General features: G+C 43.1%; 1 protein-coding gene across 2 annotated transcripts in view; it reads left to right on the top strand.

Moving 5' to 3' along the window:
- The window catches only part of STK26 (serine/threonine kinase 26), a 179,823-nt gene that overhangs the window by 43,053 nt on the left and 124,357 nt on the right, over positions 1 to 12,413 (top strand). The gene's annotated exons all lie outside the window — the stretch shown is intronic.

The following is a 12,413-nucleotide window of genomic DNA, read 5'->3' as shown; positions in this document are numbered from 1 at the left end:
GGCTGTGCCTGAACTATTGCTCAAGCAGTGGATGCGATTTTCTTCTGGTAGTACCTCTGCTTTGTGAATCGGGCTAAGGTCAGAAGGGGGGGGGGTTGAAACACCCCCAAAAAAGAGCTAAGAGGGTCTCCTTCAAGCTCTGGAAAGCCTACTAATCTCTACAAATGACATCCTCCCTTGAGAGGGGTTGGCTGGTCAGTGAGCATCAGGTCATGAAATGTTTGCAACTGTTTTCAACACTGTAGCCCCTGTTTGACTAAAAAGATCTTTTCTCTTATATTTACCGACCGACACAGCTCCTCTCTTAGCCATTGGGTTGTTACGCCACCTTTATGAGAATACTAGGCATTACATGTTATGTAAAACACAGAACTTTCCAGTTCCGCCCAAGGGGCAGTCCCTTCGGTAACAACCCCACAGCCCGCCATGCAGTCATCAGTGTTTTTTTTTTTTTTTTTTCTTTCTTTTTTTGCCTAGTGAAGGAGGACCTAGGAACCCTGACAGGCCCATCGGTCCGTCTTCTTTTTTTTTTTTTTTTTTCTCCTGCAGAAGTTTGGCTTTTTGCGCGAGATGATGGATCACAGGATCTATCAACAGCCGCCTGGGTGAGAGGCTGGATACCCTTATCCTTGTAGTCTCTCCAGCCTGGCCATCGAGCGTGTGCAGGTCGCAGCTCCGCGCTAGGCCAGCCACTGATACCTCAGCTCCAGAGGTGGTCCCAGTGTGGGTCAGAATGCGACAGGTTCTCTTCCATTACCCAGGACCCTCAAACCGAGGAACGAGGGACAGGAGACTATGAATTCCCTCAGGGGACCGTGCTGAGGTTGATGACTCCTCTTCTGAGGTGTCAAATGCTGAGGATTGATGGTGCAATTTCTTGAATGGTTCGCTCCACATTTATGTACCCTTAACTGAGTGTTTGGGTTCACTAAAGCCTCTAGCAGCGCATGCCTTTTTTCCTGTCCATTCGTTGTTGGAAAATCTTTTTTTTTGTATCTGAGAGGATCACCCAGATGAGCATTATTTTCCCTCAAAAGTTTTCACTTTATCCTATGGTGCAAAAAAATTCACTGTGAATAAGAGTTTGACTTGTCTGGCAGATAATGCTCACATGCTTAGGGATCCAACGGCTAAAAACTTGGAATTCCTATTGGAAAACAAAACAAAAAAAACACACTTTTGTCTCAGCCTGCGCTGACAGTAATTGCTTAATCGTTGAGAGACCAGTTTAAACAGGTGTTCAAGGTTATCTTGCTCAGCAGGCCCTGGATCTGGCAACTTTGTTTGCAATAGTTGCTATGAGAGATTCTATCCTTCAGGCCTTGCGCCATTTGCTAAGTGCCATGCAGAAGCTCCTGGCTAGTCTTCCTTTTTGCGGTGAAACAGCTATTTAGGGATGTTTTGGATAATACATCCAAACTCTAATGGAAAAAGTACCCCTTTTTGCCATTTAAGAAAAGGAGTAAATGTATTTTAGTTTTAAAGCTCCTTCTCCTGTGCCAGGGGCATCAGCCTCCAGGCAGTCATGACCGCTTCTGCCGTCGGGTTCATAAGGTAATCCTCAGGATTATCCCCAGGGACAAAATGGCTCTTGGTGGAGGAAACCTACAAGATACTGAAGCCTCCTTATGAGGTGCCCCCGCATGCTCAATAGGGGGAATTCTTCTGCAGTGCTCAATGATCTGGCAGGAAGAGTGTCAAGACGAATGGGGGATTTCCTCAATGGCTCCCATACAAACTAGAGTTCCAGTCTCCTCGTTTTCTCAGATCAAACATTCCTAAGGATCCAGAGAAAAGTCTTTCTCTCAACCATTGAACCATCTTTTGGTAAAAAGTGATCATGGTGGCCCCATGTAAGAGCAGAAGTTGGGGTTTGGTTAAATCTAAGTTCACTTCCTGAATATAACAACTTTTTTTTTTTTTTTTTTTTTTTTATCTCCATCCTACAAGATGGAGAACTTCTGACATCAATTGACATCAAAGATGCATACCTCCATATGCATGCCATATTTCCTCGCTCACTAGTAATATCTACTTTTTCAGCTCTGCTTTCCTGTCTAGCTACTGCACCTTGAGTGTTTACAAAGGCTCTGGCCCTCTTCTAGCCAGATTAAGGGCTCATGGTTTAATGATTATGGTTTACCTGTACGATCTGTTCTTAGTAGTCCAGTCGGTAGCACACTTAGACCAAGGTATGGTCGCCACATTAAACTACCTGGAATACCCCCCCCCCCCCCGTAAATGTATTTCTGCTACTGTTCTTTGCTTGCATTTAACTCATGGTGTTTACTGTTTTATTGTTTTGTCTTGAAATGTACAAATAAAAATATTCTCAACACTAAACTACCTGGAATATCTAGGTCGGATTCTCAACCTGGGAGAAATCTTTAAAACCATGAGGAAGGCTAAAATACTTGGGTCTGATCATAGGTACACCCAGGAAAGTGTATTCTTGCCCCAGGCAAAGATCAGCGCCATAAAGGAACTGATTTAGGTAGTCGAAGCAATAATGAATTCTTCTATTCAACTTTGCATGAGGTTGTTGGGAAAGAGGGCGGCTTCATTTGAGGTCGTTTTGTTCCTTATGCTCAGAATTGAGCTCCATGGCTCAATTCTGCAAGGCCACATCTTGATATTCCATCCATACATTTACTTTCTATCAGGTGGATGTAAGAAGACATGAGGCGGTCGACTTTGGGAGCAGTATACTGCAGGCAGCAGTATAAGTCCTCTGATCTCATGGTGCCCTACTTCTTGTTGTCTCCCTCCCCTCAGTTGGCATTGCTCTGGGACATACCACATAGTAATTAATATGGATGTTCCTAAAGGCAAGGTGTTGTCAGAGTCAAAGGAAAGTGCCAACATTGTTACCGGTGATACATGTGACCATTGAAGCTCTAAAGGCTGGGGTATTGCCATATACCTACGTTAAGGGTTATCTGGATGCAAGAACCTTGATTTGATGTTCTACCACTCTGCTTCGGATTAATACCAATAAGGCTGTTACTGTTTTTATATGTGGTAAGCGCATCACTTATCTGGTGACGGGCACAGATCTACAGTTGTGTGTGGACTCACGGTGGTGACTTGCTAATCGCTGCTACATTGGAACATTTTATTGGACTTTAATTTTTTATTTTTAATTTCCAAAAATAGTTTTTATTTCACATTGATTGTTTCCTACTCATATTTCTGTGATTGTTATATGCCAAAAGCGATCACTTATCGTGCAAACAGACATTTATTTTGTAACAATGCCATTTGACCCTTCATTCACTTTTATCTATGCAGTTAGTTTAAGTACATAGTGCTACTGGCGCAGCTCTCCACATTTTCTTTCAGTAATTAATATGGCTCTGTGTCTTGTGATGTACGATTAAAGAAAATAGGATTTTTTTTTTTAACAGTTTACTTGTAAAATCCTTTTCTTAAGTACAACATGGGACACAGAAGTCTCACCCCTCTTTCTAGTATACACGTGTATTTCTTTGCTACAAAACTGAGATGCTCCTGGTATGGGAGAGGTTATATAGGGATGCAACTTCCTTTTTAAAGACCAGTGTCCAGCACCTGAAGGTGGACTGTAGCCCACATAGTACTTGCTGTGGCTGTGTGTCCCGTGATGTACTTCCAAAGAAAAGCCTTTTACAGGTAAGCTGTTATAAAAATCCTATTTTTTTTATTATTATTTTTTTTTTAAATAGTGGTGAGTGTCCCTGTTGAACAGATTCTCCTCCCTTCCTGTCATCAGAGTGATGGGGACAGATACAAACAGCATGGAGAATGTTAGAGCTTTTGACTGTGATTGCTGATGATGCCTGCTGGGACCTATAATTGGAACAATTGTTTTCTTAAGTTAATCAGACATAACTTTTCAGAGCTGCAGATTACGTGACACAATATTACTACTACACATGTATTTCTGGCATGATTTATTTGTTGTACTTGACATGCATATGCAGTATAAACTGACATTCAGTACTTGGTACTTTACTATATACTAATTTCAGTGGAATTTACAATAAACATGGCCTAAGAAACTGCATTAGATGGTGATGTGTAAGTTCCATAATCGGTGTGTGCACAGTCACACCCACATTTAAGCTACACATGTCATTTATACCATAAACAATTATACAGACCCAGGGTAAAATGATAAAATTGCACAGGTGATATGTTTTTTGTGATTGGTGTTCTTGGAGGGCGGGTTGAATCTACCCTCATAAAGGCAGAATCCACTGTGCCTGAAAAATCTAGCCTTTATTTCTAGTGTTACTTTATACTACACAGTTGATTACTGCTGTAAAGTTTATGCCCAGGCCCTGATTATAAGGCGAGTGACACAATACTGTAGAATGTTGTCTATCCAGTTGTATTGTACGAATTCTTTTTGCCATTTAACATGACACAGCCACACCTGTATGCAGCATATAAGTCCAAGTCATTGTGCAAGCTAGAGTGTCATTGCTGATGTAGAATTTGGAAACAAAATAGCCCTAGATCTTGAATGGAAATGTGCATACAAGAATGCCAAATGAAATTGGTTTTAAAGCAGAACTCAAAGAATGCTAATTACACAGCTGAATCACATAGGTGAACTATCTTACCTGCCAAGAGATTTGTAATTCTGTGTAGCCATTCTTGTGTTCAGTCAGACAACACAACCAGGTCTCTCCTCATACTAAACTGCAGATAGGGCAACACAGCCTGATCCAAGACTTAACCCCCATGTGTTTTGAGAGTGAAGGAGAAGTTTGATAAGGTTGTTATCCTCTCTTCTAAGCATGATGGCATATTGGACCCTAAGGCTGGGTTCACACTGCTGCGGGGGGAGATCCGGATGTGATTCGCACCGCAAATCACATCCGATCTCCGTAGCGCTGCGAGTTCAGCCATACAGATAGTATGGCTGAACTCGCAGCGGTCCCGCAGCAAACTCGCACGGGACCCTTTTTTTCGTCCGCAACAGAATCGGATCGCATGGGCGTTCACACCATGCGATCCGATTCTTGTGCGAGTCGGCGGATCGCACTGCGATATGCGATCGGATCTGGGGGTGTCATTAACATATCATTGACACTCCCAGCCGTTCGCATAGGGCAGTGTGAACTGCCGGCGGGAGTCGTGCGATGCGGGAAAACGCCGCGGATTCGCGGCGTTCCCGCATCGCAGCGGTGTGAACCCGGCCTAAGGGGGAGATATACTAAAACTGCGCATGCAGAATCTAGTGCAGCTGTAGTAACCAATCAACTTTTTTAACCTAAGCTTATTGTTTAATCAAGCTTTGACATTAAAACTAGGGGTACACCGAATGGAAAGTTTGGTGCCAAAACCAAAAATACGTTTTTAAAAAATCTCTATTTTTATATATAATTCGACTTTTTAATATCAATTTAAATTAATATGAATTTTATTGTTGGCCATTGGCACCTTTAGTGCAAGAAAGGTCAGGAAAAATGGTCTCTGACCAGCTCTTGTATCGCGTCCGCTGTCTCTGGCCAGCTCTTGTATCGCGTCCGCTGTCTCTGGCCAGCTCTTGTATCGCGTCCGCTGTCTCTGGCCAGCTCTTGTATCGCGTCCGCTGTCTCTGGCCAGCTCTTGTATCGCGTCCGCTGTCTCTGGCCAGCTCTTGTATCGCGTCCGCTGTCTCTGGCCAGCTCTTGTATCGCGTCCGCTGTCTCTGGCCAGCTCTTGTATCGCGTCCGCTGTCTCTGGCCAGCTCTTGTATCGCGTCCGCTGTCTCTGGCCAGCTCTTGTATCGCGTCCGCTGTCTCTGGCCAGCTCTTGTATCGCGTCCGCTGTCTCTGGCCAGCTCTTGTATCGCGTCCGCTGTCTCTGGCCAGCTCTTGTATCGCGTCCGCTGTCTCTGGCCAGCTCTTGTATCGCGTCCGCTGTCTCTGACCAAACACATTGCTAATAGTATTGGTAAAATTTCCATTTGGTGCACCTCTAGCAGACGTGATACAAGAGATCAAAACAGCCTCGCCCGTGGATGCAGCAAGCCTGATTCTTATTTTTAAAGCCTAAAACTGTTGGTTTGTGACCTTCATTTGTCAAATTCATTAACGTGCACTTGCATGGGTATGGGTGCATGGGTCCATTTAAAGGTATTTTTAAAATGGAGTATTGGCTGTATGGATTTGTCATAGTAGCAGGAAATTATCAGAATGGATATAACTGATTCTCTGGTTACATGCATGCCTTTTTGTGTTTGTCATAGGTGTATCCTGTACTATATTTATAACAATAGAACCCTTCTGTCTGACTCTCTCAGTACCTGGAGTGACGAATATGATTTCAATGAGTTTTGTGTCTGCCTAAGGCCTCGTACATGCTGTGTGGTGTGTTTATTTTATTTTTTCTTCCCCCTGCTGCTCCTAAAGCGGGAGTCCACCGGGACTCCGCGTTTTTTTTTTTTTTTTTTTTTTTTTTTTTAAGGCCAGCAACTACAAATACTGCAGCTGCTGACTTTTAAAATAGTGACACTTACCTGTCCAGCGCGCCCGCGATGTCGGCACCCGAAGCCGATCTGTAGATCGTATGTCTGGTGCTGCCGCCGCCATCTTGGGTATGGGAATCAGGAAATGGAGCCTTTCGGCTTCATTTCCCGGTTCCCTACTGCGCATGCGCGAATCGCGCTGCGCAATAAGGACGGTCCCCGCTGCCTCTGGGATCTGTGTTTCCCAGCAGGCAGCGGGACACTTGCGGAAAGGGGCGTAATATACGCCCCTTTCCGCAGAGAGCTATCCCGGAAGTGGGTGCAGAATACCTGTACTATACAGGTATCTGCACCCCCCGAAAGGTGCCAATTGTGGCGCCGGAGGGGGGGAGGGTTCCAATGAGCAGAGGTCCACTTTAGGGTGGACCTCCGCTTAAACACTGCTTCATGTTAGCCTGTGTGTCCATGCACAAATAGGTGTTTACAGGAGTTTAGAAGCAGAATAAAAACCCACAGCCCGTGCGTCCTAGGCATTAGTTTAGGCAAACGCTTGATGTTCCTAAGTGTGCATTTCAGTGGCCAAAAAATTGATTCTGGCCAATAAATTAACACCCTAGCACATGACGTTCCTAGATGCTTTACACAAGTTTACAAGTGTCAAGTGAGATTCAGCAAAATGTCCAATATGCATGAAACCTAAAGAGGAACTTCACTTAGGGTTGTTAAGCCAGCAGATACAAATACTGTAGCTGCTCACTTTGACAGTTGCTTACCAGTCCATGGAGTCCAGTGCTGTCTTCCCTGCAATTTTTCACTGGGCTTTGGATCCCTGGTGCTGCCATCTTGGATTTTGGAACCAGCTGGGATTTCCTAATGTCTCACTGTTTGCTTCTCACTGCACTGGTTAGGCAGCCTCCTGGGATGTGTGACACCATGGGGGTCTTTGTGTCGCTGGGCACAGACTGTCACTACAAATGCTAACAGTACAGAAGCGCAGACCTCATTCAGACTTGTAGGGATGCATTTCTTTGCTGTTTCTAACTCTAATAACGTGTACAGTGAAGCTCACTTCTAGTTTTTATCTAGGTGACATAAACAAACCAGATCAACTATTCGTTACTACAGGATAGACCCAACACTGTGGCATATTTTCAAGGAAGCTCTTCAGAAATCATTCAAGGTTTTCTCACCTACCACTACTTTTGCGCAAGTTTTCAGTCCACCAAACATTTGAGGCTGCAGCTGTAACATTCTGACAGCTCCTACCCAGTGCGTTACACAAAACACTTAGCAGTACATTATGTTGACGTTATATTATTGAAGCCTGTTCATTCCATATCCACCAGCAATAAATTATGCAGTCTACTGCACTCAAACATCTAGTCTAGATTAAAATTGGGCCTAGGCAAAGGCAGACTGACAAACATGCGAGCTCCTAGGTATAACACTGTTCACTCATTAACCAGTTGACTTCCCCTATAGCCGAATGACTACCACAGTGCGGACCTGAATTTCCAGGAGGCCATCATGAGACGGCCCCCCCTGTGCACGCTCCCTGCGTTCGCTCTGATCACCGAGTCACTGAGACTTAGTGATCACTGATCCGAATAAGGGGCCGGTCCTGACCCCTTACCACATGATCAGTTGTCAACCAATGACAGCTGATCACATGATGTAAACAAAAGCTCGGTAATCAATTTTTAAAAAAAAAAAGCTGATCACTGGCTTATCTGCAAGGGACATCGTTCCCGTAGAGGAAGAGGCACTTCTGCCTCATCTGTGCCCACCACTACTCCCTGCCAGTGCCACCTGCCATTGCCCATGAGTGCCACCTATCAATGCCCACCAGTGGTGCCAATCAGTGCCACTTGGCAGTGCTGCTTATCAGTGTAATCATTCAGTGCCCATTATTGCCTCCCATCACTGCCACTAATCAGTACCCATCAGTGCCGCCTCATCAGCGTACATCAATGGAGGAAAATTACCAGTTTTAAAACTTTATAAAAATCTAAAAAAAAAAAATTATTTTTTAAAAATTCGACCTTTTTAAAATTTTAATAAAAACCACAGGTGATCAAATACCACCAAAAGAAAGCTCTATTTGTGGGGAAAAATGATAGATTAATTTGGGAACAGTTTAGCATGACCACGCAATTGTCATTCAAAGTGCATCAGTGCTGCAAATTGGTCTGGACAGGAGGGGGGAGAGGGGGGGGGTTTAAGTGCCCAGTAAGCAGGTGGTTAAAGTGAATGTAGCTCTCTGCTGGTGTGTGTGTGTGTTTGGATTCATAAAAAAAATTGTTTTTGTGGGCTCTGGGCAACATACTAGCATTAGTAACAATGCAGTCTCGCTTAGCTGTGAACTTTAAGGCTCCATGCACACTGAAGCTCAAAAAAGCTATTTCTGGACGCCAGATTGCTGGCAGAAAACGCTGGTTGAAAAACCTGCTTTCAACAGCGTTTTATACTAGCGTTAATGAGCGTTTTACAGCGTTAGCGTTAATGGGCGTTTTTTATAAAAATACACAGAGGACACTCCAAAAATCCCACAATGCATTGAAAAATAGAATGCCGAACACTAATGAGCGTTAATGAGCGTTAATGAGCGTTTGTCGTTTTTTGCCGCTGAAAAACGGCACTTTGAACGCGAATTTCTGGCGTTCAGAAAAAAGCCCATAAACTCCACTGCTCATTAAAGCTGAAAAACGTCCATGTGTGCATGGACACATAGGCTAACATAGAGTGGAGTTTATGGGCTTTTACAAAAAACGCCCAAACTGCAATAAACTGCAGTTTATCACCTTCAGTGTGCATGGAGCCTAAATTAGAACTAAAGGCAAAACCTGTACAGGGTTATAATCACTATCAGTTTTTTTTTTGTCATCTGTGTCCCATTGGTGAGACTTCCCTTCACTTTCTGTCCCGTAGCCAAATGGAAAGTGAGGGAAAAAAGCTCTCCAAACTGAGGGGAATCCCTGTTTTTTCACCCATGGCCAATGGAACTCTTGTCACAGATTTCCGCTATTGCTGTTCTGGGGACAGGCCAAAACCTGGGATTTTCTTTACCTTTCAGTGATGAAGGTAAACAGGACAAATTGAGTGGGTGAGTGTCCATAATGTAGTGCAGACAACAATAAAAACCTGACAGGCACTCTAATCCCTTTCCTCTCTAGCCAAAGCTAAACAAAGTTTTGCCTTTTTAGTTATACTTTAACCAAGTAAAAGTGCATTTATAGCTATTTTATTACATTTTGGATAGTGTGGAATGGTCAGAAATCCCTGTCAGATTTTACTGCGGTTGGATGCTCTGTTGGATGGAGATATTACTTAACTTCTGTTATGTGATGACCTTTTTATCAGATAGGAAGTGAGGAGCAACAGCTTAACAGCAACATAAGCAAAATTAAGGTGTTACTAAACCGATAGCCTGCATTCACTATATCCGGTCTCCCATAGTACACAGAACCATGTAAATGCAATTATTTTAGTAAATATATACTGCTAAATATATTTTCTCAGTATGTAGCACTCTTGTGACTTCTATCGGCATCTGGTTAAAGCTTGTTGGAGGAGTTTTTTTCTTTCTACTCGCTGTCCTATGAGGCTGCAGGACCTCTGACCCTCTGGACAGTTCTGATTGGCCCTGTGCTGATCACATGCACTCTCCTGAGAAAACAAGCTCTAGCAGTACACACCAAACTGAGCATATGTGCAGAGTGACTCAAAAGGCTCTGTCTTATCAGGCATTGGATTAGGGACAGTGGAGGAAGGGGAGGATCAGAGTTGACCAGATTAAACAGTCTTTTCACACAATGCAGAGGGATTAACCCCTTAGGTTCCACCGTAAGTATAAAGAGCATGCTTTACTGCATATGCAAACTGATTTTACTGTTGTGGGTTTAGTAACACTTTAAATGCTTAAATGGCTCTATTCTATATATATATATATATTCTATATATCTTTACCTGTTGCAGAGTTTCCCTCACTTACTGTCTAGTAAGGATCCGTTCCCACTAGTGCAACTCATTACTCTGTGTCAATCAAGTCTCAGTTGCATCAAACTAGTACAGGACCCTTTTTTGGAGTCTTGTAGCAATTAGAACTGTGACCATTGAAATGCATGGTTTTTTACTTCACGTGACAAGTCACATTTGTGAGAACGGAGCCTCAACGTTTTTGTCCTCAGAAAAAAGCCCAGGTGGCAGTAAAACCCAGCAAGCTCTAACCTTTTCCCCATGTTATCCAAAACTATAAAAGTTTGGGGTATAGATATTTCACAAAAAAAGCTTCCCTTCATAGCCTGGCATATATGAAATTACATAAGTGTAGTAAACATACATGTTGTGGAACGTACAAATACAAACATCAGCCCCATTCTAAAACCTGTGGCAAGAGTACAGCATTAGCCCTCGTTCACACCAATGCGATTTGACAGTTCAAAATCACATGACCAGTTACACCCCATTTTCGGCAGTGGAATTGTTGCAATCATTGTGACTCAAATTGCATCGACTTTGAAAGGTTCTTGCACTACTTTTCTGTGATTCCTATTGAAATTTAGAAGCTGCAATAAAATTGTAGCTTTAAATCGCAAAGATCTGTGGCCTTGAAGTAGCACGATTTCAAATCTGAGCAGGTATGAACCAAGGCTAAAGGAATTAAGGAAGGTGGCAAAATGCTGTGTCAGACTATAGCCAGGGTGCATTCAAAGATTTTGAAAAATGGCTCTTCTAAGCTTCATTCAGTACAAGGTTCTGAACAACCTCCCCCAATAGAACTACATCTCTTGCATGGCTCTGGGGTCAGGGATGGGTTTAGATGGAACAAAGCAGTGCTGTGGGGTTGGCTGACGTTTGGCAGGCTGAACACCGGTTGGGGATTTAACCAATAGGAGGCTGTGATGGTGGCTGCAGATGTGTAGGAAGAGATGTGTGCTAGGCACACGGACAATACCTCCTGGGGTGGGCGATCACCTTGGTGGCTGGGTGTCTGCGTCGGGAACAGTAAGAGGAAAGTATGCTGTGATGTCTGGGGGTAAACATGGGACACATTAGAAATCATTGGGCTGTGTCATAATGAGGAGCAGTGATCTGATTACAGCTATGTTTAATTGCAGTGTTGGCACGTGGAAATGAAGTTGGTTTTGTGTTGCAGTTTGGGCACTCGGGCTCAAAAGAAATCTCCATCACTAGTTTAGACCCTTCCCATTCTCTTTTGCAGCCAAGCACTAAACTTTTTTTTGGAAACGTGGTAGGTGGGTATTGTATAGTGTTCGTGCTTCGCCCCAAATTCAGCAAAGCTGAGCCATTAATGATAAAGTAGCTTTTCTGCCTAGCAAAAGAACAGAACCATGTTGTACCAACTCTTAGCCAGCGCTTTCATGTAGACAAATTTAGAATGCATGTCAGGTTCTCGTTTAATTGCAACTTGTAAATTGTCTGCTATAGCATGCTGTAGGCAACCTGCTTTGAGCCCTTTTGAATGCCACGGTATACATTGTATGACCCCGCTTTATCTCATTGTACAAGAACAAAGCCCATAAAGCTCAATATATATTTCCGACTGTTTCTTTTTTGTTCATACATATGTTATGTACATCAGTTGATAAATGGGCAGCTCTGGTAACTGTTAAGTCCTGTTTTTGTCTATGGTGATTGTGAAAGCAGATCTCTTAACCTCCCTGGCGGTATGATTATTTTCGATTTTTGGTGCTGAAAGCGGTACAATTTTGTATGGAAATTTGGCGTTTTATATTGTAGGCCTGTAAATCTTAGGAAAATCTGTCCAAACCAGAGTCTAGTAGACATCCCGGGTGTAATAATGTTTGAAAAACGAAATCATAAATGATAACTATAATTTATACCAAATATAAGAATAAAAAAATATTCAATGTAATCAAATAAAAAAACACTGAAATTTGCTCAGTTGCAGAATTCACTGTTACTTTTCAGTGTTTGATGGCGGATCTCCCCA

This window comes from Lithobates pipiens, unplaced genomic scaffold, assembly GCF_037356315.1.
Source record: "Lithobates pipiens isolate NorthernLeopardFrog02 unplaced genomic scaffold, aLitPip1_a1.2 Scaffold_1, whole genome shotgun sequence".
Taxonomy (NCBI): domain Eukaryota; kingdom Metazoa; phylum Chordata; class Amphibia; order Anura; family Ranidae; genus Lithobates; species Lithobates pipiens.
The sequence above is the reverse complement of the archived record's forward strand: the minus strand, read 5'-3'. Positions and strand labels throughout refer to the sequence as shown.